General features: G+C 37.0%; 1 protein-coding gene across 1 annotated transcript in view; it reads left to right on the plus strand.

Annotated features, from left to right (window-relative positions):
- PRKN (parkin RBR E3 ubiquitin protein ligase) overlaps positions 1-27,312 on the plus strand; it is an 816,438-nt gene that overhangs the window by 122,625 nt on the left and 666,501 nt on the right. The gene's annotated exons all lie outside the window — the stretch shown is intronic.

Below are 27,312 nucleotides of genomic sequence, written 5' to 3' on the forward strand. Positions count from 1 at the left end.
CTTCTGACCTCCACATTTTGAGAAGAATATTGATAAATTGGAAAGAACCACAAGAGTAATATAGGGTCTGGAAAGCCTGTCCTACAGTGGTAGACTAAAGACAGCAAATCAGATTAGTTTATCAGAAAGACAGCTGCAAGTTTACTTGATCACAGTCTGTAAGTATCAATATGGGAAAAAGTTACCTTATTACAGAGGGCTTTTCAATCCAACAGGCATAATAAGAAGGAATGGATGGAGACTGAGGCTAGACAGATTCAATCTAGACAAATTTAGGCTAAAACTAAGATGCATATTTTTGCAGTAAGGTTAACAAACCTTTGAGGCAGCTTATTTAGAGGTATGATGGATTGTTAATTACTTCGGAATTGGCTGTCTTTCTATAACATATGTTATAGCCCAGTCTAAAGCTATCATGACTATATAGAAATTATTTGGTAAAATTATATTGCTTATGTTATGCAAAAGATGGCAAATTACTAATAACAGAAAAAATAGTTCCGTGCCTTGAATCTGCAAGTAAAATTTTGACAGTGTGGAACAGTGAGGCCAGGATTTTACTCTATGAATCACTGATTCATAGGCCATGATAGGCCTACCACAAAATCCAGGTGCTCTGCAAGATTTTGTCTATCCTGTCAATGCAGTGCTACATAAAGATACCAGTCTTGCTATTATACATGAAGCAGCATAACTAATGACATCTGAAAACTAGCCCATGTGAGCAGCCTGCCAACAGAACTAATTAGGATACCTGTACATGAGTTGTGCAGCATATATTTGTCTCTAGATGTGATGCTGATAAAAAAACTTTCATTTTTAACAGTTCAAGATACAATAGATCTTGGAGATACCACACTGATATGATGATGACATTTCCACCTTTACTGGAATAGCTCATTGGATAAATTGTAGGATCTCATTGCCTTTCTTTGATTCATTACTGCATTAATTGTTGCTACACCTGCATAATTTTCACCTGATAAGCCATCAGCTTATAGCAGAGTCCCTTAAATACTGTTAAATTGCATATTCTGTTGTCTTACATTTCTAGATCATCTGGCTCTTCTTTAATCCTGTGCTGTACTGATGATGACTTCCAACTCTGGAAAATACTTATTAATAAATTTCAGTATCTGTTAAGCCAAAGTCAAAGAATTAAATATTCATCCCAAAGCCAATCCTTATGGAACTCTAATAGTAAAATTCTTCCAGCACAACTCATTGCTTTCTCCCCTTTAGCCTTTAAGTTTTTACATAAGAGGAAGTAATACAAGTTCTGTACTCTTCATTGCCATGTATCAGCTTCACTGAACTCCAGACCAATTAAATCTACTTCACTTTCTAATCTTAAAGGAAAAAAAAGTAAAAAATAGTTTTCATAGAAAGAGACATATTTAGCTTGGCACAAAGCTTTACACCTTTGTAAACTTATTTTGCCTTTTATCTCATTTTTCATTTACCCTTATGAGCTTAATTATACTTCCCTTCAAAATTTCTTCCACAGCCTTCATGTTATTAAGGTAAGATTAATGAGCCTGTAATTGCCAAGATCACTTTTCTCAGTTTTTTAAATATACACACAGCACTTGCTACTTTCCAGTTACATGGTGCTTTGCTGTATTTGCTAGATTTCATTAACAATACTTGTTCTTGCATTTATGTTTTCATGTTCTATTTTTCCAGAGACTGGAGATGATCCAGTCCTACTGGGATATTAAACTCTTTCGATGGTGTTTCATGCTGATATGTTGTATTCTATACACTCATTCCCATTAGCCATCTGCATTTGCTTGCATGTATTAGATTATCTTTACTGAAGTATCAGATAATATTTTCCAGAGACCAAGGGAAAAGCTTGTCCATTATAAAGAATGCCAGTAAATCCTCACCTAGAATATAGGTGTGGTTGCAATCATTCATATTCAAGATTAATGCAAACTGAAACAAGAAAGAAAAGCATTTTTGGCATTTCTGGGCTGCTAACTCTAAGGAAAAGATTGAGGCAGATCCACTTCAACTCTCTGTTGACTAAGGGAAGATTCAGCCACCTAAATTAAGATGCATTTATTTAGGTGCCTAAAGGAGTGCTTGGTCATCTGAGCTTCCATTACTATTACTGGCCATCACTGGACAAGAGAACGGGTCTCCCTTGTAGTCTGTGTCATATCTGCAAGCCCCACGTGCAGGTCTTGGTTATCACCATGCATCTCAAATGACACAAGGTACCTATTGTTTAGGCAACTAAATTGAGCCCATCCCAGAGCTCTCCGGGCTCCATTGACTGGAACTGCATTGACTTTCAAGTGAGCTTAGCTATCAGGCAGGAAAGTAGACTCCCAGATGTAGACCCCTACCTTTAGGCATCTTAATTTCAAACTGAATCCTGCCCACAATAGTCTAGATGTCAATACAGAGATACTTTATGATAGGCTGGCTTTCCCAGTGTAGCAAAAATGAAGTATATCATTGCACACTAGAAATACATCAGGAATATAAACATGAAGAAAGAAAAGCTATTTAACTAACATATGAGAAGTGATGCAGGATATGACATATATTTCCACAATTTCAGTAACACTGTAAATGTTGAGCAACCTGATGGCTAGGAGAATATCTATGAAAGCCATCTGATGCATCCAAATGGATTTTTGTGAACAGAAATGCATACCAGAATCACAGAGAAAATCTTGAATCATTGTTAAGAGGATAAAGTGAAAATTTTTGGCTGAAATTTTGTTCAAGATAAAATGGTGATTTAAAAATTGAAATTTTGCAAGTTGGTGTTGGTTTTGGTAAATACATAGTCATTTAAAAAAAAAGTAAATCTTAAACTTTTTATTTGCACATTTTAAAAACCTAATCTTTTTCTTCTTCTTTGAAATGGCTTTCTATTTTAGAGAATTGGTCCTGACACTCTGGTTTGCTAACATACATATGGCTGTGCCATACAGCTCTATCTCAGCTTTACATTTGTAGATTTTTCTTTTTGTCTTATGTAGAGGCTTTAATCAGAGCTGGAAAAAGAAGCCAATATGCCAGGTCTTTACTTCTGAAATTCATTTTTGGCGCTCTGAAGAAACATTAGCTACTGGTATACTAATAAAGGAAGCAGCGCCAGGAGCCCATACGGTCAGTTATACTTTTGACATGCTAACATAGTTTCTAGCACTAGCTTGATTTTGATCCAGATAGCAGTGCTTTCCCAAACAGTGCTTGGGCATTGTTTAGGGGTTTAAGATGAGCCAGGGACCATTCTCAATACACACTTATGTTGTGGCCGCTGTATATCAAGTGGAAAGAAATTTTAGCTGTATGAGCATGAGATGTGCTATTCCAGTTAGCCTCCATGGCAGAGAAAGATCCCTGGTTGGTTTTATTTACTAGCACAGATTTCACAGTTCAGCCCATAGATCTCTCCTAACTGGTTCACTGATTGTTCCCAAGTGTAGGTAACTGTCATGTAGTCTGTAAGATTTGTATAAATACTTTCTTATGCCGTGGTACTAGAAGATATCTTTCTCTAGCCTGTCTACAAACTACAGACTTTATGGCTTGAACATCTCTGTTCTTTAACAATCTCCAAAAGTAGTGTATTTGTTTTTTGACAACTGTGACATATGACGGTAAAAGTTATGTTAGTTCTTAAGCTTCCCTCTATTGCTGAGAACTGAACAAAGTCTACCATAGATATAAGAAATTAAGCTGTCTAAAGAGCAAGGAGAAGGGAAGGACAGGGTAAAATAAATACATTCTTATGTCTGGAGAGGGAGAGTGTGAAAGAGGAAAAGTGAGTAATAGTTGTTTTCAGCATGCTTTTTTAGAAGCTGTATAACTATTCTTTATATACTAGCCATATTCTTTAAATAAATCTCACTGTTTTTATTTTCCCAATAATTGATTCATTCCATGATTGATTTACAACATATCTGCTTATTGACATAACTGGTTCACTTCATTACTGAGGATCTATTTTATTGATTCATGCTACTTTATTTTTCTGCATATTTACTTCATACACATTCATCATATAATTGCTTCACAGCTTAATTGGTTCTTTGCACTATTGAGCAATTCCTCAGTAATTTTCAAGATAATTAATTACTTGTCAATGTGACCAATCATGACTTACCTGTCATTCTTTCTAGTTCATTTCTTTGTATTTCTTCTTTACTCCTGCATCTCAAAACTACCTTTTTGTCCTCCTCTTTCTGTGGTTTCCATTAACTCTACATGGATCTCTTTCCAGTCTTCATGAAATAGTTCTCCATATCTTTCCCGCTTGACTACTTATCTCCTTGAAGATGTGCTTGATTTTTACTTTCCCACTCCCATTCAGTTTGACATTTGCTCTTTCCAGTCTACTGATCATAATATAATACTAGAATCTCAGAAGGAATGGTGTTGGTTATTTCCCAGGGCCTCCAAGTCATTTTCTTTACCCTTCATCATTTTTGATGCTGTTGATCATATCAGCCTGCTGAAAATTTTTATCCTGCATTAGCTTTAAGGCACCAGTGTCCTTCTGTCTTTCCTGTAATCACTCTTTTGCTAGTTTGCTTTGTATTCTCACTTCCATCTGCAGTGGTATAAGATTCTAGGTCCCTCTCTCTTCCATTTGTACACTGTGTTTTGATAATCCCATCCATTTCTGATTTCAAATTTTATACTTGCCATTTGATGTGGCACTTTCCCCTGATCTTTTTGCTTCTGTATGCTTTTCCATTTCATTGTTTCTGGGGATCTTGTGAATATTTCGCATTTAGTTTACATGTGGTCAAAACTGAAACTGTTTCAAGTTATAAGCGATGAAAGCAGTGATAAAAACGTGAGAACTAATTATATTGGATCAGACCAAGGTCTACCTAGCTCAGTGTCCTATCTCAAATGGTAGCTTATAGCAGATAATAAGGAAAAAATATATATAACAAGGAAAGTGCAGAATGATAATTTTGCCATTACTCCCTCCCATATTCCAGGAATCTGCAATTTAGAGACTTCCATGAAATGCAGTGTTGCTCCACATGATCTATTTTTAATATCCTATGAGAGGCCTTTCCTTGTCTAATTGCTTTTGGAATCCTTTTACACGGTGGGTGTGGCATCCAGCTCCTCCTTTGTCTATGAGCTCCAACTTTCATTCTGTCCGTGAGAAAGTATTATCTGTAAACAGGGTGCTTGATTTTTTTTTGTGTGTCCCTATTTTTGTGTTGTGAAAAATAGTAAATTATCATTCCATGTTTATTTTTACTGTGCTATTAATGATTTTATACTTCTTTCTCTCTGAACTTTATAATCTCTTTTACGATGTGAAAAGTTACAGACAGTTTAATCTCGCCTTTTATAGATGCCAGACTAAACTTCTGATAATCCTTGTTGCCATTTTTACTGGCTTCTCCTACTTTACTTTATGAAAAGGAGAAACCAAGACTGCATGCAATTGCTCAAATTATGAAAGAATCCTGTAGTGGTACAATGGCAAAATTAAGCTTTCTTGTGTTCTTTATATCCTTTTTAATAGACGTTACATTTAATTTGCCTTTTTAACTGCCATTAAATTGTTGTTTCCAAAGACCTACATATGATCTCTTTCCTGAGGAATAATAGCTAATCTAGAGCCGATCACTGTGTTTACACTTACACATATATTTTCTAGGGTGTATTGATTGCTTTAATCAACATGAGAGATCGCTCAGTATCATGAGATTCTTCTACAGTGTTTGTCAGTCAGTTACGGTTTTATCTTGGACAATTTTATGTCATAAACAAACTTTGTCATCTCACCTTTCAACTCTTTTCATGTTCATTTATGAGCAGAATGAATAACAGTGGGTCCAGCACAATCCCTATGGGATTCTGCCAGTACTGCAAATGCATTATGAAAACTGGCTATTCATTCCTGTTCTTTGCATCTTATTGTTTATTCAGTCAATAATCCATGAGAGAGTATTTCTCTTTATCATACAAGTTTAATTTCTTTAAGAGTCTTTTATAAGGGATATTGTGAAAAGTTTTGTTAAACCTAATGCACATTGTTGACCAGACTACCCTTCTTCCCTGTGGTCATAATTCTTCTTTCCACCAAAGTTGAATACACTCTTATTTGTTATATCAGGAGACCTCTAATTCCCTTATTTTCTCCTGCCGATTAACTTTGTTGGCTCTTTAAAGTATGATTAAACTTTTTGTGGGAGCTGGCATACATTTACTCTGAGTTTGTAATCTGTAGTCTTTAAACACTCTCTCCACTGATGCAACTTCTTCACTCTTTTAGCTGCTCCTTTTAATTTCCTTTTAAAAAATCTTTATTTTCCTATATTCTTGGGATTTTTTTTATGTTTACTATGTTGTAGTAAGGGTTTGTTTTTGTTTAATTTTAATGCATTACGATCATAGTTTATATTTTGAACTAGGAGGAATACCGTGCACTTTGGAATTTTAGGTTCTGCATCACACCCCTTCCTGATATTAGACTATGTTCACTAACAGAATTCCCCCATTAATGTGTATTTTCTGCTGTTGCACCTCAATGACCTTTGGTAACAATTCAACCGCTGTTGCTATGCTATTCAGATGACTTACAGAGTAGTCCTCAGACTATATTCTTCCTTTTTTTAGCCACTCAGTTTCAACCTGTAGAAGTTCTATGGTGTTTGTTCATTCAATTAACTTCATTAGTCTCTACGCTTTCTTGAACATTCAGTAACATTTCTTTACAAGTGCATCTCACAGTGCATTTTTATATAATTCATTCTTTGGTATTATAAGTTTCCTGCTGACTATCTTCTTTCCATTGTGCCAGACATGCCTGTTAGTTAATATCTTCATTTAGAGCCAAGTATTCCATTTTATTTCTTTATCTTTTTAGTGCCTGTACAGAAATACACTTATATTTGATCTTGGTCTACTCAGCTCTTTTAACTGGTATTTAAACTGAACTTTAATCATTAAGACTGCTCTTTGCTATTTTATGCCTGAATTTTATCAACTTTTCTGTCTTCTCTTTTCTTGAAGACATTTTATTGCCCTCTGCCCTGAAAGATGTGTCATTCCAACTCTGTTCTTCTGTATCAGTCTGTATTCCCCAATCATTAGTTTCTACACTCTTCTCTCCTATAGCATATTTGAGTGCCAATAACTTAATTTCCATCTTGGTTCAGATTAAATCCATCCTTTCCATACCAGCTCCTTCTATTCTAAAAGTCCTCCAATTCATTATAATTATAAACCTGCATCATTTACTTAGTTCTTCATTCTGCCTTCCAGGATGGGTGCATCTCAGAAAATGCTACCATGGATATACTGATCTCTAGTCTCTTAGAGAACAGCTTACATTTTTCTCTCTCTCCTTTTTCTGCTGCAAGCTGGTCAATGTCCATTGCTTTCATATCCAGCAGTCAAGTCACTGGCATTATACACCCAGCTACGCCTATAGTAGCCTTTTTCTATTACTTGAGATCCTTACTTCCCAGAGGGGTATTCTAGATGCAAGAGGACATGAAGCAATCATCTAAGGAGAAGGTTCCTTCAATTGGTTTGTTTCTCCTTTTAAGCTATGTACACTTCTACCGCAAGGTATTCTCTCTTCTCATAAACACAGAGTCTATGAATAGTCTGCAGTATAGTCTTGTGAGCTGTCTGCAGACCGAACCAGAGTTAATTCTTTCTTCAAGAAAATTGCTCTCTTTAATAGTTCTCCTGCTATAGGAGAATTTGTTAAATTGGCCATGCTGTTACAGGGATATATTATAATATATTTGAGCATGAAAACTATAGAAAAAAAGATCCTGAATTAAACAGAACAGTAGTGCCTTTAGCACAGAAAAGAGATGGTCAACAACTGGGGTGCTGAAATGCTCAAATAACTTCATCTGCCCATGTAAGAAAGTACATGATGACATTTCTATCTTTAAGCAAAGAATATAAGGTTCTTCTCATACAGGGACAGTAACCCTGAGGCTAAACAGGGGCTGCACCATCAGAGCAGTATTACTCTCAAAAGTACCAGTGCAGGTTAGTGGTTGAGCATGTGACAAAATTTAATCAGATAAGTCACCTCATTTTGTCACATTCTAACAGTTAGCACATGCTTTGGCAGGATTTTTTTCTTATATTCTTTTTTTGTGTGGGGATTATAGAAATGATGGTCCAGTGAATGAAGCTCTGAACTGGGCCTCAGAAGTTCTGTGTTCATATTATTTCACACAAGCTTCCTGAAGCACCATTCATAACTCATTGAATTCTTTCTCTATTACACAGAGTTAGCATTTGTAGAGTGGGAAAATCATTGTGGTTTGGGAGATACTCATCTGTGGTAGGAATAAGGACTGTCAATAGCTGAGTAAGGACTAGGCTTAAAAGCAAACTACACTAAAATGAAACAGAGGGATTTCCTTGTTAGGAAAAATACAACCATGGACATCTAATTTTTTTGCTGGAATACAGTCTACATCTCATCTAATAGTAAAATACTTATGTTAATATTTGAGATCTGTGTCCTGCGAGTGCCGTCAACATGTTTTTTTGATGTGGTGGTAATTGAGACTTAGTAAAGGATTGTCACAAAGTAAAAGAACATGCTAAAGTAACGCAGAGAAAGGGAAGAGCTTTGTGTCTTTCTACTGGACCACATAAATATTCTTAAAGAGTCCTGTGATTTATACCTTGCATTGAAGAGTAAGAAAGTAGTCAAATGTATTTATACACTTTATTAAACTTAATTTTCAGGCTGGGAACAATATCTCCCAAGGCAGAATGGAGATGGAAAATTGTAATGTATACAGCAGATCCAAGCCCACATAAGTTAGCATGCGCACACACTGCATTTACTGAGGTCCCATTAACCCTAAATGTGCATATCTGTACACTGGGGCATTAAGTTGAATGGGGCAGTCTTGCAATGTTCACAAACATAATTACTGTAATGTATCACCTGATGTGAAGATGCTTGGTACAAATAACTCCTAATATTTTTTTAAATATTGCTTCCCTGTACGGAGGGAGTACTAGATGTATCTGTTGTCAAGCTTAATAGGTTAACTGGTATGAGTCAGACTGGGGGATAGGTATGCTGTATTTCAGAAAACCCTTACAAATGGTGGAATTCATCTCATGTAACATTAGTTTTATAGTTTCCTTCTATAGTCAGTTTTTCTAATTGAAAAGATTGAGCCACTCTGAGAGAGTCATTCGTCCTACCAGTTTATCTCCACTGGCTACAGATGTAAAAGGAGTGAGGCCTGAACGAGTTGTCTGTAAGCTTATGCAGATTGCCTAAGGAAAAATATGTAGTGGTTGCTGTCACGCTGTTGTTTTCTGAAAGAAGGAGCATTCCGACAGAGACAATAGCTGCCCCAACAATGCCCTTAACGTAAGGATTGATTCTGCCCTTCAGTATGGTTTCCAGGTCTCCGCGGAGCTCCTGCAGCTTTTCCTTTCCTCGTGTACATAGTTGCTTTTCTTCTTTCCTGCTTGGCATTAGCAAACATATTTCAAAATGTAGGGATGAAAACTGTAGACAAAGGATGGTGGTAGATACTGTATTTCTTCAGATCTGACCTTACTTGGAGGCAACTGGGTGGATATATTTTCAGAGAAATCCTACAGAAAATAAATATTATGAGCGGCCTTTAAGCAGAATCTGTTGTTGAAATATTAATACCATCACTGTAGGTTGTTACCAGATGGAGAATGTGATATTTTTAGGTGGAAGAGATTCTAGAATAATTTCTTGAGTCTTTGGTTGGTTGTTTTTTGTATTGAAGATACAGTTCCACTTTCCGAGCGTATATATTAGTCCTTAGATAATCAGATAGCTGGGAATGATTTAGTAGGACAGCTGAAGAAAAAGTCTGTAATCGCTTCTGACAAGCTTGGTTATTTAGTATTTTCGATGTTAATTTGATATTTCTGGTGATAATCAACTTCAGAAACTTCTAGCACAAAACAAATTTTTATTCTTGAAGAGTTGTGTTGTAGCTTACTATTTATTATATTTATATCTCCACAGTAGGGGTTTTATGGTTTTGCAAAAGAAGATGGATATGTGTGCCATAGGCCAGCTGATAATGAGATAACTCATTCCACAACTAGTAATGGCTATTAGAAAAATAATTTTTTAAGATGTCTAATGTAGTATATATGCAGACAAAATTAACAAAGAGATAGCTGCATGTCATTTCTCTTATATTATTTTTGTATTACTATGATCTATTTCTGCAAACAATAGTTGCTTGAAAATACCACAGTTACTTCCCCAGTCGTGACAATGATTGAGAGCTGGTTGAGCATCCACCTGCTTGAATAGGCCTATTTTGTCACAAAATGCATGCTTCTATTATCTACAAACCAAATGTAAGACAGTAAAATTTATTCAAGCAGGAAATACAAATTTACCTCTCTCTGATCAGGATTCCCAACAATTCATCATTTTAATGTATGCTTTGCCTCAGCATAAAAAAACCTACTTACAGGGCTTTAACTTACTCTGATAAGATATGTTAAACAAAGTAGCACTGTTTAGAGAACAAGACCTGTTGCAGTTACCACTGCAGTTAACCTGATGAATTCTTATAATGAAAATAATTTACTGAAAATGATCTGTAACAGTATCACCTGCTCATTGAGGAGACAGAGGAGAGTGAAATCTGTCTCATGATACACCTGCAGAACAAAGCAAAGGCCACAGGGTCACATTTCAATATTGAGCTCATTTTTGTGTATATTTGTAGTCTATGAGCTTCTGACTTTGCTATTTGGTATGTTTGATAGCTTGATCAGTAAAGGTTTTCTCAGTTCATAGCACTGGAAAAGCACTTCATGTTTGCTGTGTTAAAAAATAAACCTTTAGACACAATTTGTTATCATTTTTCTTCCCCTGCTGAGAGGGAAGTCATCTAGATGTTTAAAGATTATTCAGTATGGGTAAATAAATGGGCAGTTTAAGTGTAGGACAGGAGATATATCTGTTACTATCAGAGTCCAATACTCTCTGACCAGGTCTTTTAGATTTTCCACACATGGAGGTTTTAACATTTCATACCAAATTTATTTATTTGAAGTAACTTTGACATTTCACAGGATTTTGATTTAGCAGAATGGTACAACAGTATATTTAAATTACAATAACAATATATTTAAATTACAATACAAGTACAAATTACACTTAACAGAGTGCAGTATACAGTTGAATCATAATATGAATGTAATTCTCATTACTGGTCTCTATAATATGCTCACCATCATGACTCTAGCCATCCCCAGTCACCGTGAAAGAAAACATGGGTTGAAACTAACTCAAGCCTATTGATGTCTTCAAAGCTCTTTTTGTTCGTTATTTGGATTTTATACTCTTTGTTGGGCTGAGCCATGCAAATTCCTCTCCTGGCTAACATATGAAGACATTTGCACTCTTTTGAATTCCTCAGGGAGAAGCAGTTACACAGCTGGTTGATTCACTCAGCTGATATAACCAGCTGATCCACTTGACTGATGTAGCTGGCTGATCTGCTCAGCTGATGTAGCCCTTTATCTAAAACAAAGGCTGCCCTAGGGTCCTCTTTGTGCTGAGATTAAGTTCAGCTTTCTTTGCAGCAGCTTTAGTCTGTCAGTCCCTATTTCTTCCCTCCCTTTTATGGGCACATCACCCTGGCCCAGCTCCTCTGAGCCTTCTTCCAGTGTAGGGCTTCATTGATCAGTTACAGTTCCTCAGAAATTAATAGCTGTCTAGCTCCCACTTTATGAAAGCCTCAATGGCATCTTTGCAATAAATCCTTCCTTTTGTAAGTAAATCAAGCTGCATCCCCAGAGCTGTTGATGGTTGTCTGCACACATGGATACAACAGGGTGTCTCACTGCAGTGAATTGCAGTGATAGTTCCCTCAATTACAAACTCTTCAGACAAGCTGGTCCTAATTGTCAGAATGACAGCAATCACTGTGAATCCTGATGTTAGCTATAACGCAGATCAGATTAAAAAGAGATGGTGACATTTTTGAGTAAATAATGTAATCAATAAAATAATAATTGAGTAAGAAGCCCTGCAACTTTCATTCAAAAGTCATTTCTGAATTCAGCTTAAATTTGCCAAATTGTTTTGTCTGAAGAAGTGTTTTGCTGCAAGATTTGTGAAACCAGCAAGGAAGTTCCTCCCTGTTTCTAATCTGAAAAAAGGTAGGGAATATAAGATATAGATATATTATTTTATATAAGATATATATCTATATAAAGATATAGAATAATCAACTTTATATTTACACATTAGTTATTTGATTGGTCCATGTTTGGACTGACAACTGCCATGTGAAAAAGCATAGATTAATGTATGATGTCATCCTTAGCATCACAGTATATCACAGTTAACATTAAGGAAAAAAATAGCATCTTGGGACTTTTTCTTATAAGATACTTGCATATTTATTGGAACAGAACCTGGAAAACAGCTTTTCTGTCTCTCAGTTTAATGTTATAAGCACTTGGACAACAGCTAAACATGAACTCTTTCAGTTTGGTTCGATGAATGGCAAAGTTAATAAGATGGAGTGTATCCGTTCCAAAATACCGAATGGTATGATAAATAGAACTCTTTAACAGTCTTGAAATCCATATCTTCTCATATCCCGGAGTAATATCCTAAGTGAGTACTGAGAAGCAGACTATTTCCCCCATTTTTTTAAATAGCACACAAATCTATCATTTTATTTCTGTTACTTTGCTTTTTTAAATAACAACAGAAAAGAAGCAAATTACTTGAGGTGCAACAAAATTGTGGTCACATGTAGTTCCCTTATTCTAGAGCATTTTCTGGTTTTAGAGGTAAGGCTTTGAGGGTTTATTTATTATGTTGTGAAAACTGTGTGAGTATGTCTCTATGTACTGCTCAGAAAATGTATTTTTGAGTGTTTATTGTATTTATGTTTTTATCAAATCCACAGAACAGTACTCCTTTAGGCCTAGGTTCAGTGCAAACTGAGCTATGTCAAATCAGTGGCCAGCTCTGCTTCGGTTACTGTCAGTGTAAAATAAGGAAGCTAATCCACCTACTTGGTATGATGAGCTTTGCAGCTGTATTATGGATGCAAAGTTTTCTATAATGCATAAAATGAGATTCATTTCAGTTTTTAGCCTTTTTCATAATAATACAAACTCTTGAAATTTTCCTGTTATGCCAGCACTCTCCCTCCAAAGCTACAATGTACACAGGTATTAGTGTATGCATACATACACAGTGTGTGTATATATACATTTATATAGTGCATATATATATGCACGCACACACAGTGTGCATGTAGGTAGTGTATATGTGATGATTAGCTCTGAAAGGAACCACCAGATAATCTTTCCATTTGGTATTTCAACATTTCTAGTATGTTTCACGTAAGCACGTTTTAAGGAGGATTGTTGGAGCAGTATAGATGTTGCCAGAGAGCAGAGATCATACTGTGGCCAGTTCTGTCCTTGGACCTTGAACCCTCCCATCAGCCTTGAACTCCTTCTGGATTGTATCCAAGCTTGTGCTAACACAGGTGTTGAATGGGTGCCCAAAACATGTGTGGTCATTAAAGACATGATCTTTTTAACTGATCTTTAAAGAAGGGAGATCTTTAAAGAACTGATCTTTTTAAAAAGGGGTTGGTTTTCTTTTTTCTTTTTCTTTTTTCTTTTTTTTAGTGCAGTCTTCTGTGTCTTCTCTTGTTCTGACTTCCACAGTATTATTGCAATAATAATATGCAATCTGAGTTTGTTTCAATGCAAATATATTGAAGACAGGTTTCTCAAAATACTGTTATCTTTATGTGAGGCTATTTTCCATTTTTGTCCAAGTTATTGTGTCTGCTTTTTTGAATTTGGAACAATTTTTTGATCTAGGCTTACTTCGGTATTTTGGCACACTTAGTATTTCAGAGGAAGCTGCTTTTATATATTTTTGTATATTTGTAATTCATTTTCCAGGTAATATTAATGTAAGAGTGTAACTCTTTCTGAGTTACATCATCTGAGGTTATACTATTCCAGTAATATTAGAAGAATCCAAGTTACACGTATTTTACTGAGCCTGCCTCCTCTTAATGCCATCTACTAGGGAACAATAAAGAGGAGTGTTCTACTGGAGTGTCGTATATTATGTGAGTAATACTTGTTTTTTCTTCTAAAGGTGTTAAATCAGTTGAACTACAGCCCTCTAGATCCTTGGTTCATTTAGGCAGCAAAAAGACATAGAGTTGCACTGAGCTATTAAAAGGCAGAAAATATAGAAGAAAAGTGCTAAATGATCTTAAATTATCCAATTTTACAACTACTAAAAACAGCAGGTACTTCAAACTAGTACTAGTATCAGTGTCCTTCTGTCCATGTTGTAATTTAGGAGTCTTACAAGTTTTGAGAGACTTAAAATTTTTTCTTGTGTATTTTGGCAAATGATACAGGCTTTTTTTTTTTTTTTTTGGAAGAAATGCATCTTTATTCTTTGTAATCTTTTTATACAACTCTTATTTAATGGCTTTGTGAAATTTCCTTAAGAAATGGATATCTGCATATTATGAATGTATGACTGACTATTCCCTATGGAATTTTTGTATGACAAATTACTGGCAATGTTAGACTTTATAAAACACATGACTCTTGACAGGAGGTAAAAATGTTTTGGCAAGTACACAGCGAAAGATGGACTCAGCTTTTCATGTTTTCCTCCCTTGCAATTACATCTTCTTATCTGTATCATTCTTTTCTTTCCTTGTACTTTTTGATTTTAAAAAGTTAATATAAGCTATTTTTTGAATAATTAAAAAAACTAAAAGGAAAAAAGATGAGCATTCTTTTCCACAGATATCATCTGTCCTGTATCCTTACCCTTGGTGTGACTTACAAGATCTCTGCAAGCTTCTATTTGTTTCTGACTCCTAAAGATACAGCCTGGAGAAGGGATATCTTTCATGCTATTTTGTGAGTTACGTACACAGTATTACACAAAAGAAATGGGGCCCACTCACTTTTATTCCCCAAATCATGGAACTGACTGTAGGTCCTCTCTAATTCTGGAGAAACCTTTTTGTTCCTCCAACGATCTATTTCTTTTCAGTTTCCAATTTTTCCTCTTACAGATTGATTATTCCTTTTGTCTCCCTTTTACATTGTCTCTATCTTCCACTGAAATTTATTTACAGTATTTTTCAATTAATCTTTTTATGAGTCTCTCAAAGTTGTTATCCTTTAGTATGTCTGGATATGGGCTTCAGGCTTCTGGAGTCTCATGGATCTTTCTGCCATTTGAAGCTAAGGATTATCACTTTATTAAATCAAGATGTTTGGTGTTCTGTGTTATTTTGCAAGGCATCCATTTCTACATGAGTTCTGGCTATTTTTGCGATAAAAGGGCTTATCGTTATTTCATGGACAGGCCTAAGCACCACTATTGAAGATCCAGGATATTCTGGATCTATCAATTGCCTAGAACTAGCTTGCATTCTAGGCTCCTACAACTTCATGTGAAAGTCAGAAACTTAGGATTTAAAAATCTTTCCTGCCCTTACTAGGCAACTGAGACTCAGGAGTGAGAAGCATATAAAATGCTAACTTCAGAAAAGCTGAATTCTGGGTAAGGCAACATTCTGGTTTTAATCTGATTTAACACACCTGTTGGTTTCTTGCTTGTTGTAAGTAATATCCATATAGAAGATGTTTATCATGGCAACGAAACAGTTTCACTGACATGGTATAATTGAAAAGAACAAATAACACTACTGAACATTAATAATGCAAAAAATCTTGCTTGGGATGTATTATTAAACCAAGTAACAGTGTGTTTGACAAATTTAAAGAAGAAAACCCCCTATTAAAGTAACTTATGTTAATTATCTAAATATCATGAGAATTGTGCTAAGTCTTTTGGATTTTTTTCAAAAAAGAAATTGAGGGTTTCATCTATCTGACAATAAACATTTGTAATGTGGCCATCTAGACTACATGGTGTCATAAATAATTAATGGCTCAAATTCTTTTGCAGATGTTTGTTACTGATGTAACCTTCCTTCTCCATAATGTTTCTTTGTCATTTACAAAAATTCTAAGAATCAAAGAGCTCGGTGTTTGCTAAAATTCTGCTCATTATTTCTTTTTTTTTTCCTATTCATATTTAAATCTTTTTGTCTCCTCCCCTCTCCCCCCCCCCCGATTCTTCTTCCTCAATAACTGGTAACATAATCACATATGCATCTCAAATAATGTATATCAATATTACAATATCATATCTATAAGTATGACAGGTCAGCTTAATAGCAACTACCAAAGCAAAATGGTAAATAAGTAAACATTTATGATCATGACAGACTTCTGGGCATATGTTTGGATTACTTTAAAGGAAAAGAAAAGCATACTAACTGTTCAGTTGTGATTCAGCTGTATCATTTATGATTAATTCTTTGGAGGAAACAGAAATGAAGGAAAAGCATTTTTTCCTCTGTAGCATATACGTGTGTAAGAAGAAATATGTCCATGTTTTAGTTCTCTTTTCTGAAATAATGATTCCAAGAATACTGTCACATCAGTTTGTACTGAATATTTGACCTACCCAGTTTAAAACAGCATTTTTAGTTCAGAATTCTTATTCTTCTTGAACTAATCCAATCTAATCCAAATTAATCAGTCCAATCTTGTTCAATTTATTCATCAATAACCTAGATGAAGGGATAGAGTGCACCCTCAGCAAGTTTGCTGATGATACAAAACTGGGAGGAGTGGCTGATACTCTGGAGGGCTGTGCTGCCATTCAGAGAGACCCTGAAAGGCTGGAAGGATGGGCAGAGGGGAACCTCGTGCAGTTCAACAAAAGGAAGTGCAGGGTCCTGCACCTAGGGAAAAATAATCCCAGGCACCAGTATAGGCTGAGGGCTGACCTGCTGGAAAGCAGCTCTGCAGAGAAGGACCTGGGAGTGCTGGTGGACACCAAGTTAAGCATGAGGCAGCAATGTGCCCTTGTGGCCAAGAAGGCCAATGGGATCCTGGGGTGCATCAGGAAGAGTGTTGCCAGCAGGTCGAGGGAGGTGATCCTCCCCCTCTACTCAGCCCTGGTGAGGCCACATCTGGAGTACTGTGCCCAGTTCTGGGCTCCCCAGGACAAGAGGGATGTGGCACTACTGGACAGAGTCCAGCGAAGGGCTACAAAGATGATTAGGGGACTGGAGCATCTCTCTTATGAGGAAAGGCTGAGAGAGCTGGGCCTGTTCAGCCTGGAGAAGAGAAGACTGAGGGGGGAATCTTATCAACATGTATAAGTATCTTAAGGGAGGGTGTAAAGAGGATGGGACCAGACTCTTTTCAGTGGTGTCCAGCGGTAGGATGAGAGGCAACGGGCACAAACTGAAACACAGGAAGTTCTGTCTGAACATAAGGAAAAATGTCTTTACTGTGAGGGTGACAGAGCACTGGAACAGGTTGCCCAGAGAGGTTGTGGAGTCTCCATCCTTGGAGATACTCAAAAGTTGTCTGGACATGGTCCTAGGTAGGCTGCTCTAGGTAACCCAACTTGAGCAGGGGGGTTGGACTAGATGATCTCCAGAGGTTCCTTCCAACCTCAACCATTCTGTGACTCTGCGATTCTGTAATTTCATTTTACTGATAAATTCCTCTATATACATTTGTAAAAATCTAACCAAATTATGTATCTCTGTAATTTTTAGCCCTTTGGATTGCCACAGTATTTCATTTTTAAATTCAGTACTATGTAGGGCTCACACATGCCATTACAAAGCTGTGGCTTTAGTTGGACAATTGGTTTAAAATTTTTTATGGCTTTATTTAAATAAATCTTGTTCTGATTTTATTCTTGTTTCATATTTATCACTTGCATAAGCCTGTAACAATTCAGTTTCTCTCAATTTATATGTAATTGGGTTCATACATTGTTAAAAATTGCGTCTGCTACTCAAATGGACGTATTAAGATTATAACTACATATGTCACAATCATTTTATTCCTAAACACTGTAAAAATGCAAGGATCTAAATCTTTAAAGTCTCTTTGAGTTCAGTGAGGTTATTTGCATACAGAATTATATATATGCCTAAGCATATGTATTGATGGAGCCTATGTACAGAGCATATGCTGCCAACAAATGTAGCAATTTATGGGCATTAAGCTGCTGATGCCCAGACTGCTACAAATAAGGTGGGTGGAAAAATTTAAACCAGAAGAACTTGGCAAACTTCCATTATCTCTGAAAACACTGTACAGTTTGTGATGTCAATATACAGCAGAGGAACAGTACGTGATACAGTCCTTCCATTGTATTTCTAAAAACCTCATATAACCTCAGACTCAGTATTCCTGATCTACTGGTGTCTTGTTTCCACCATATGCTTTTGTGAAACTATTTTTACCTTAACAAGTATAGGTGGCTACCATTGAGTAGCCTTGTAATGTGGAGTCAATAACAGACCACCATAAAAATTGTATAATAGACCATAATTTTTTGTCTGATAAAACTAAGCCTTATGTGCTGGGAGATTTCCTTAGAAAAAATTGACAAATGCACTGACATATGGAATGATTGGTTGCAACTGTGTGTCTGTTTATCAGAAAGACAAAAAGAAAGAGGAAGTCCTGAGAAGCATTGAGGTTTTCATGAATATGAGAGATGGATCTTTTTATGGGAATATTCATAGTTAGAATGAAACACTTGGATTTTCAACAAAAAAGATTGCTTTCAGGCCTCAAAATATATTTGAAAATAAGCAAATACCACAGAAGACTAAATCCCTCTTTTAGTATCAATTCCCCTGACAGCAGGAGCAATGGAAACAAAGTATAGCCTAAAATAATACCTCATTATTAGTCTACCATGTTATCCGGAGAGCTGAAAGAACTGGTTAGCACTATCAATAAAACTGAAGGAAGAAGAGATAGATTCTGGTGTTTCAAAATGTATTTCACCTCAAATGCCTGATAGAAATGATGTCTTCCACTTATGAATTTAAGGTTACAATGAGGGATTTTTGCAAGAGAATTTGTGGAACTGTGCTATGCAGATACAACTTGGAGTAGTGTTACCCTTTCTCTAAGGCTTAATGAAACCTGTACTCACACTAAGCTTCAGCTTTTACAATGAAATATGGAAAATAGCCCAGGCATAGAGAATTAGACCAAATCAAAACCAGATTTTTTGTTCTGTTTATTCAGAAATTTTTATTTCTGGTTTGGGGAAAAAAGTCTGAAATTTGGTCTAAGAGATATCAGTGTTGATATTTTAACTTAAAAATAGTTTTAAATAAGGTTTCATTTCAGTAGGGAGGAACGGATTCATCCCACCATTATCAACTCAGCTGTTATTTCCCATTTTAATGCATGTACATCTTGCCTGTGGCAAAACAAATCTTTTAAATAATTTTATTCATGTAATGTTCATGAATTGCTACATACCCACAAAACTTCAGACTTCGGTACATGATGTTTGCCAATGGAAATTTCTCTTTCCAGGGAATTGTGACCTGAACTAGATATAACAGTTTTACTCTGATATCGGAGATCTTTTGATCTATCATGGCAATAAGCTAAAATTTTATATCATGAGGCTTCTTCTTCAGTGATGACATTGCTTTATTTTTAGCCCTCCTAAACTTTAATATCAAAACCTATAGCTTTCTAGTGAAATATACCTCAAAATTGTAGGCCTGCAGGCCTTAAAATATCTAACTTCATATCTGCTACTGACCTAGATCTGACACAGAGAGACAGAAAACATTTATGTCATATTTCTCAAAATTGCTGAGGTACGGAATATTAAAGGTAAATCCAATGAAAACGACTGGTGGAGGATTGGTGAAGTGATAAGAAACATACACATTAAATTTGTGGACCAGCACAGCTCCACATGGACTTCACTGCTTGGTGGCATATCTATAATATATACACACTACATGCTTTAGCTCTGCTTAGAGTTGATTTAAAAAAAAAAAAAAGGCAGAAGCAAAGTCTTTCATACAGTTTCTGAAATGTTTTGCCACTTTCATCCGGTCTTATTCAGCTGATGACAAATCATCATTTATCAGTCTGAGGTTTCCTACTTCATTTAGGTATTTCACTATGATTTGAAGTCATCTTCTTTTTTATTTATTTATTTCTGTGATAGTATTTGATTCAGGTGTCCAGGAAGCATTTTTTGGTGGACTAAGTCCTGGAGTCCGTAATCTCATCCTATTCAGTAAAGTTAATGTAAAAGTCTTCCCAGTGAATAAGGATTTGACTCCGAACTAAAATGACAACTTTCTTAAATGGGGATTTTATAGATACATACATTATGTATGTATGTATATATAACAATACATGTAATATAATTTAGGGGTGATTATAAATGCCTGTATCGAGTATATTTTAAATATGTCAATTAATCTCTGTGTTTAGAGAATATACTGAACTCATAGTTACTAGTACACCCTCGTGTAACACTGGGATATGTGAAATGTATTTCTTTTTTCCAGCTAGCTAGCAGTTTTATAGCAGGAATGATGGACTATTTTTGGCAGCCAGCTCAAGCCATGTGTTTTTGCCTGGCATAAGTGGCTACTGGCTATTTTGTTGGGTCAGGGACTTAGAATTTAAATCATACTGTAAGAGTTAGTTCCTATAAGAATGCTGCTTCTCTGAGTGTGAGCTAGATAGCAAAGACTGATATTAAAAATTAAAAAAAAAAAACAAAAAACAAACTGCCACAGAAGCACAGGGAGGAAGAACTCTGAAAAATTCAAGAGGGACAAAATTATCTTTGAAAGATGGTAAATCTTCAAGCTTTGCTCCAGGAACTTCTTTTTTTAATGATTCAGACGAAAAGTTGGGTACGCATTGATCATTTCAATTACACAACTGGAGATTTCTCAGGCAACCCATCATTTTATGGATCTGCTTTAACTTAAAGAGATAAATCTTACTTTCAGAGCAGCAAATATCTATGGTAGTTTTACTAAAGCTAGTGGAATTACATGAGGTCTTTAACTGGCAATTGTGCATATAATTTTGCCAGTAGAATTTAACTTGGAGCTGTCAGAGAATAAAATGGCCATTAGTTACTATAAGTTACTATAAAAGTGATGTACCATTTTGGAGCAAAACAATTTTTTTCAAGTGTTAAAGGGCATTGTTTCAAAATGACCAAGAGCAAGTCTCTCGAAAAACTTTGGAAGGCAAGCAGGCTGCAAACGTAAAAGTAGGCAGTTGTGCTCCATGCAGGTGAGGGGTGTACATACCAAACTCCCCATTTTGAGGCAGGTGGCTTTGTGGCCTCAACACCGGCAAGAATTTGGAAGCTGAGTGCTGCAAAGCCAGAGACCGAGTCCTGGATGGAGGTGGAGCACCCCAGGATTTTTCTCTCTGAAACACAGCCCAAAGCACCGAGAGCCCCAGTTTTCGCTGTGGCTGGGCCCTGCGGCAGGGGAGCAGCCCCAGGGCTCACTGGCATGGGGCAGTCCACGTCCCACGGCCACCTCAGGTCCAAGAGGAGCCCTGGAATTTCCAGAGGGTCTCTTGTGGAGCAGGTTTTGTTTCACTGAGAAGTCTTTGAAACCCATACGTTTCACTGTGTTGGCGGTTAGCAACATGTCAGCATTTTCTGAAACAATACTGAAAAAGCCTCAGATTCTCCTAAAAGTCAGGATTGTAGTTGTGGTGCGTGTCGTAGGTACCAGCATTGGGAAGTCTGCAAGGATTTTTTTTTGCACTGAGACTTCAGAGACTCTGGACTGCGCAGTGGGCAACCAGCTCTAGTATGGCTTGAGGAGAGATTTTAACTAAATTTCCTGTCCCATTACCAATTTCTGTCAATTAAGAGGAGGAGAGTCTCTAGCCTAGCTTGCAGGCAGGCGGTTATGCAGACTAAGTTCCTGCACACCTGAGCCAAATGACATGAAGATTAAGGAAAAGGAGCCTGAATGCCAACAGCAGCTGTCTCTCTCTCTCACACACACATTTGGTGTTTTGAGCCTCCCAAATCTGCTTTGATTGAAGAGATAACTATGTTTTCCTCATGGCCACGCTACCTCGCAGGGAGCAGCGAGAGCAGGGCTGGCCCCCAAGGAAGGATGAGCTGGGAGTGGGGGTGAGTGTGCTGTGGGCTGGGGCCGAGGCCGCCCGGCGGGAGCAGCCCCAGGGGACCTGTGCAGGGAGAGCGAAGCCGGGTCGCTGGGAATCACCAGGTAAATGCAAGGTGACAAGTTAGGCCGGGTCCAGCTGGGAAGCCAACTCAGGAAGAGCAACAGGCAGGGCTGAGCACAGGCCTCCCGGCGGTGGCTTGGGGCAGGGACCTGCAGCGTCTTCGTGAGTCTGTTTATGGAGAAATCGGCATCAGTATTCTGCTAGTGGCCTTGTAGTAATTTTACAGCTGAGAAGACTGGTCTCAGAGGATGCAGGCCATGTCTGTAGTGCGAAAGGGAAGCAAAACATGAGGCAGTAGGGTGAGGTTAGCATTTAAAGGTGAGAAGCAGGGCTGTGACTCTCCCAGAATGTTGAAGCTTATGTTTTTCTTACTGTAGAGGACTATTTTTGAGTAAAATAAGGTAAATCGGGCTCCACAACTTGGGAAGATGTTTAAGGGAGAGAAGCTACAGAATGTTGTCTCAAAATTGAATACTCAGTGGTGAAATATAATTTTATCTGGGTATCCTGTGCTTTAAAACAAACTGGCAAGTGATCATAATGAGGCTTTAGGCTTTAAAATGCTGGAATATCTGAGAATGGGATCAGTATAAGAAAACAAACTTAGAGATTCTAAAACTAAGAAATTCCAACACTGGAATTGCAAGTACTAGGGAAATAAATTCTCTTATATTTCTATTCTCTGGAGCAGCTGGCTTCATCCCCTTCCTTTGAGCAATGCACACCACTGTAACGGCATATAACCATGTGCTGGGTTGTAGCAAATTTTATTCCCTTTGGTTTTGACTGGGTTTTATTTGTAGTAAGAGCTCCTGTAGAAATGAAACCAAAGCTTTCTCTGTAGGTATGTATGCTACCAAGGATTTTTCTTGGACTTAGGTTTTTTGTATGTGGATCTAATTTGTTTCTACACAGCTGCTTCATACAATTTTGCCAGCTGGTGTTAGTTATGAATGGGTTTAACTGGTGCACAAGGACAGATAATCATTGCTGAAAGTTTATTTTATCTCTTCTATTTTTATCTATACTGCAATATGCTTAAGAAACTTCGACACTCCTCTGCCCTGTATTGGACAACTAAGAAACTTCATGAGGTTGAAAAATTCCTTTCGTGGTGAAGTATGACAGCTGCCATGTTTAGAATACACTTGTTTTAGTGAATCTTCAGCTGAGAACTAATGCTTCTAGTATTTAGCAGAATGTAGATGCCATAAGAAATATGTGTTAAATTTCCTAGGGAACTGGAAATGAGCATAACTGTTAAAGTCAGGAAATCTCTGTTACTTTGCTTTGCAGTCCCTTTTACAGCCTCAAAGCTATTGCAATATATTAATAGTCCGACTTGGTATTTTCTGACCCTCCTTATGGATTTCATTGAACCGATGCAATCTTTGCAAATATATAAGTCCATTCTTCCACAGGACAGGGAGAATTTAAAAGCTTCAAGAATATACGTTTTAATTTTAAATGTAATACTTTTATAAATAAGGAAAGCTGTAGCATATAGCTGCAAATATGTTGAGTTTAAAGACTTATCCCCATCCTTTAAAGAACATCCACATTAAAGAACAGTATGCATCTTATTTAAAATGAAACATTAATTTAGCTTGATTCTGTATCAAGGAAGCTCATGGCAGCTTTCTGCTGACATAAACAGCCAGTGAATCAGGACAAAAATAACTAGGAAAAATAGCTTTTTTTAAGAAGAAACTTTGAAAGGAAATGCTCATATAATCATAATATTGAGTTAGCTAGGCATGTATTCCTCAAAAACTTTAAGGAGAGTGTGTGTATGAGTAAAACTGAGTGAATTATTCACAGGAAATAATTCACTGGACAAATTTAGCTTGTGTATTGGATTAAGTGGCATAGCTGCTAGTTACTGTGATAATTGCTGAGTTTAAATTTTGTCTCGTTACCATACCAGAAGGCAGCTGCATATGCATGTCTAGTTCTGGCAACAAAAAGGGTAGTGAAATCTTATTGTTTTTAGTTGCCTCTATCCTAGATTTGGATTACTTGGTAGTGAGTGAGAAGGAGAGTAAGGAGGGGATTGTTAACCTGCCTACTTGCTAAATATCGCTCAATGTTATATCCTGTGGAATATATGTATGGAAGTACACATCCATGACACCTACAAAAGAGCTGCCATAGTGGTTCAGAACAAGAGTCAATCTAACCCAATATCTTGTCTTCAACAGTGACTATAAGCAGAGGCCTGAAGAAGAATGGGAACAGGATAAGCACAGAGGATCTCTCTCTGACATTCTCTCAGCTCACAGCTGTTTTAACTCAGATAACATGTCCTTTAAAATGTGTTTTTCTAAGAATGGGAAAAAAGTCTTGTGACAGCATCTGTTACTTTTTGCTGGTTTTGCAATAATAAGTTCCTCTTTGACTCAGCACATGACTTGAAGACATGGCTCTTCTTAGCTCAAATTCTGTGTATAGACTATTTCATTCTAGTATATATTGTCCCCTCCTTTTCAGTAAAGAGATTACCGAGCTGTCTATGCAGTAACTGGCAATCAGTTTCTTTTTTCCCACTGAGCCCGTGTTAGACATTTTGCCTCTACCACTTCTTTGGCAAAGTTCCAGAGGGTCTAGCATGAACAAACATCTCATTTTGCTGTTTTGAACCTAGCTCCTACCAGCTTAACTTGATGCCTGCTAAATCTTGCAGTGGAAGTGAATGCTCAATCACTACTCACCCTTTCTGTGCTACTCATGACTCTGTAGAACTCTCTCATCAGGTGCAATGAGTAGTAACTCATCAAGTTATGGTTAACTTGGCTGCATATACCTGTCTGTCTGCAATTGCTAGACCTGGTGCAAAATATACAGCAAGACATTTTGCCAGGTGAACATGATACCAATGCATCAGCAGCTTCAGTGGCAGCCCATGGTCTCAGGGTAGAGTTGAAGGTGTTGGTTTGCAGCCCTACAGCCCAAAATGGATGAGATCACTCTCCCTGATGTACCTTTTTACTCCTTGTGCAGACAGTAGGGGTTCTTTAGTTGGATTCTCTTCTTTGCAGAAGAAGGGATTAGTTGGCAGGATGTTCACTGCAAGGGCATCAAGACTCAGGATCTTGCTGCTGCTGTCTCAACTTGGCTCCAGTTTGTCAGAATTTGGCAACTTTTTGAGGAAAAGACATCTGTTTGAGAGATTTCTTGGAGAAGGCTGAGGATATTTTTACTAACTGATGAAGAGGAGCAGTGACTAGGAGAGAATTCCTGTGAGACTGCTTACTCTAAAGCTTCTGAGATTTTATTTTATTGTATAGATCAAGAAAAAAATTCAGAAAAGCCAGCTAGTCAGGGCTTCATGGCAGTGGAACCAGCCACTAAAGCAGGACTTGGTGAAGTGGAGCAGAAGTAGGGTAGAAATTAGAACAAAGCTGGCTGAAACACCTTTCTCTCCAGTGTTCCTGGGAACAAAAACCGTGTTGGGAAGGTCCCGATTCTAATGCAGAATCTAGATGCACAAATCTGGGAAGAAAAGGACTACTGCCAATTCCAGGCTGCTGGAGTTGCTGCAAAAAGGCACTTCAAAGAACTTTGCACAAAGTTCTTTAACCATTTAATTGGACTTTTGTAACATGTACTGATTAGCTGTTTTAAAAAAGCCTGTCACTACACTGAGCTACTCCTGTAGACTAATTTATCTCAGCTTGCAGAGTCTCCCCAGTTTGTCCTTTTCTTTCTATTTTTTGTTCCTCTCTAATCTTTTGCTTTACTTCTTTCCCTTTCTGCAGTTCCCTTGCACACTGAAAACCAGAAAATAATAATAAAAATGTTGTGGAGCAAGATTTACTGCCATCATATTGTTAGGCCTGCTATTGTGTTCTGCTAGTTCCTCACCCTAAATCTATCTACAGTTGTATTCCTACAATTTAAGTTGTAGGAATTGCTAGCAGCAGCTGACTCTGGATTTCTCTGGATTAATAGACTACTTACAAATGTACCTTATTTTCTTTAAATATAATGATTAAAATAATAAAACAGCACCTTATCATATAACTGAGGAAGCTAGCATCCCAGACATCTGAAAAATGTTTTTATTTTGTATATTAAAACAAACAAAAAAACCTATAAAGCAGCTGTCTTCCACCTGTACCTTGAGAGGTAATGCACAGCTGCACTTTAAAGAGGAACTTACAGAACATTTGCACAGTATTCTAACAGGTGGCAAGGATTTTACGTTGTTTTCTGCCTTCTCTTCTGTTATTTATTCTTTCTGTGCATTTTCTTGTTTTTATCTGAACTAAACTGGTTGTACTGGATAAATTACTAATTACTATTTGAGAGAAGAATTAAATCTCCATACTGAAAAGATAGATAATGTGTTCTAGTGTGAAATAGTCTTTATGTGTTTTTTTTTGCTAAAAAGCACTATGTTCTCAAGTCATGTGCTGAGCCAAAGAGGAACTTATCACCACAGACAGATACTGTCACAAGACAATTTTCCCATTCTTAGGAAAATACATTTTAAAGATCTTGTTATCTGACCTTAGTAGGGAAAGGGCTTTTAAAAAAAAAAAAAAAAAAAAGCCCCACCTGTTTCAAACAGTCCATGGGTTAACCCTTAGTTATATTCTTTTTGCCCTATAGAAAGAATTTGAGCTTGTCATAGATATCTTGGAAACAGTATAATTGCTCAACAGTAAGATCTTAGAGTTTCAAGGTGTGCATTCTGTCACTGTAGGTCATATATTGTAGGAGATGGCTTTTGTTTGGTGTGCAGGGAAGCAGGATTGTGTGATCTGGTACTTAAGGAAGAAAAAGAATGGGCTATTTTATGTCAAAATTAACAGGGAAATTTGTGTTTTGCATTTAGCAGTGTAAAAACATCAACTTTTTTCATTCTTGGCACAATTCAGTTATTTTGGTCCTATATACTGAGCTTTTGCCTTCATAGTTTGTTCACAAGCAGAACCCCAAGCTTCTCCAAGGTGCAATATATGTTCTCTTGATTCAGAACTGGAAAAAACCTGTAGGATTGATAGCAATGGGTGTTAAAGCTGTGGTACTTTTGGTATGACTTGCCAAAAAAGGAAGGCTGCAGTATCCCAGGGCTCTGACAGATGTCCTGTGGTGATCCTGGTGGGGGGCCTGCTGGCCAGCTTTCTTCAAGCCTTGGCTTGAAATTCTGCAGTTACCCCCCACACCACCTCA

This window comes from Apteryx mantelli, chromosome 3 (assembly GCF_036417845.1).
Source record: "Apteryx mantelli isolate bAptMan1 chromosome 3, bAptMan1.hap1, whole genome shotgun sequence".
NCBI classification, from domain to species: domain Eukaryota; kingdom Metazoa; phylum Chordata; class Aves; order Apterygiformes; family Apterygidae; genus Apteryx; species Apteryx mantelli.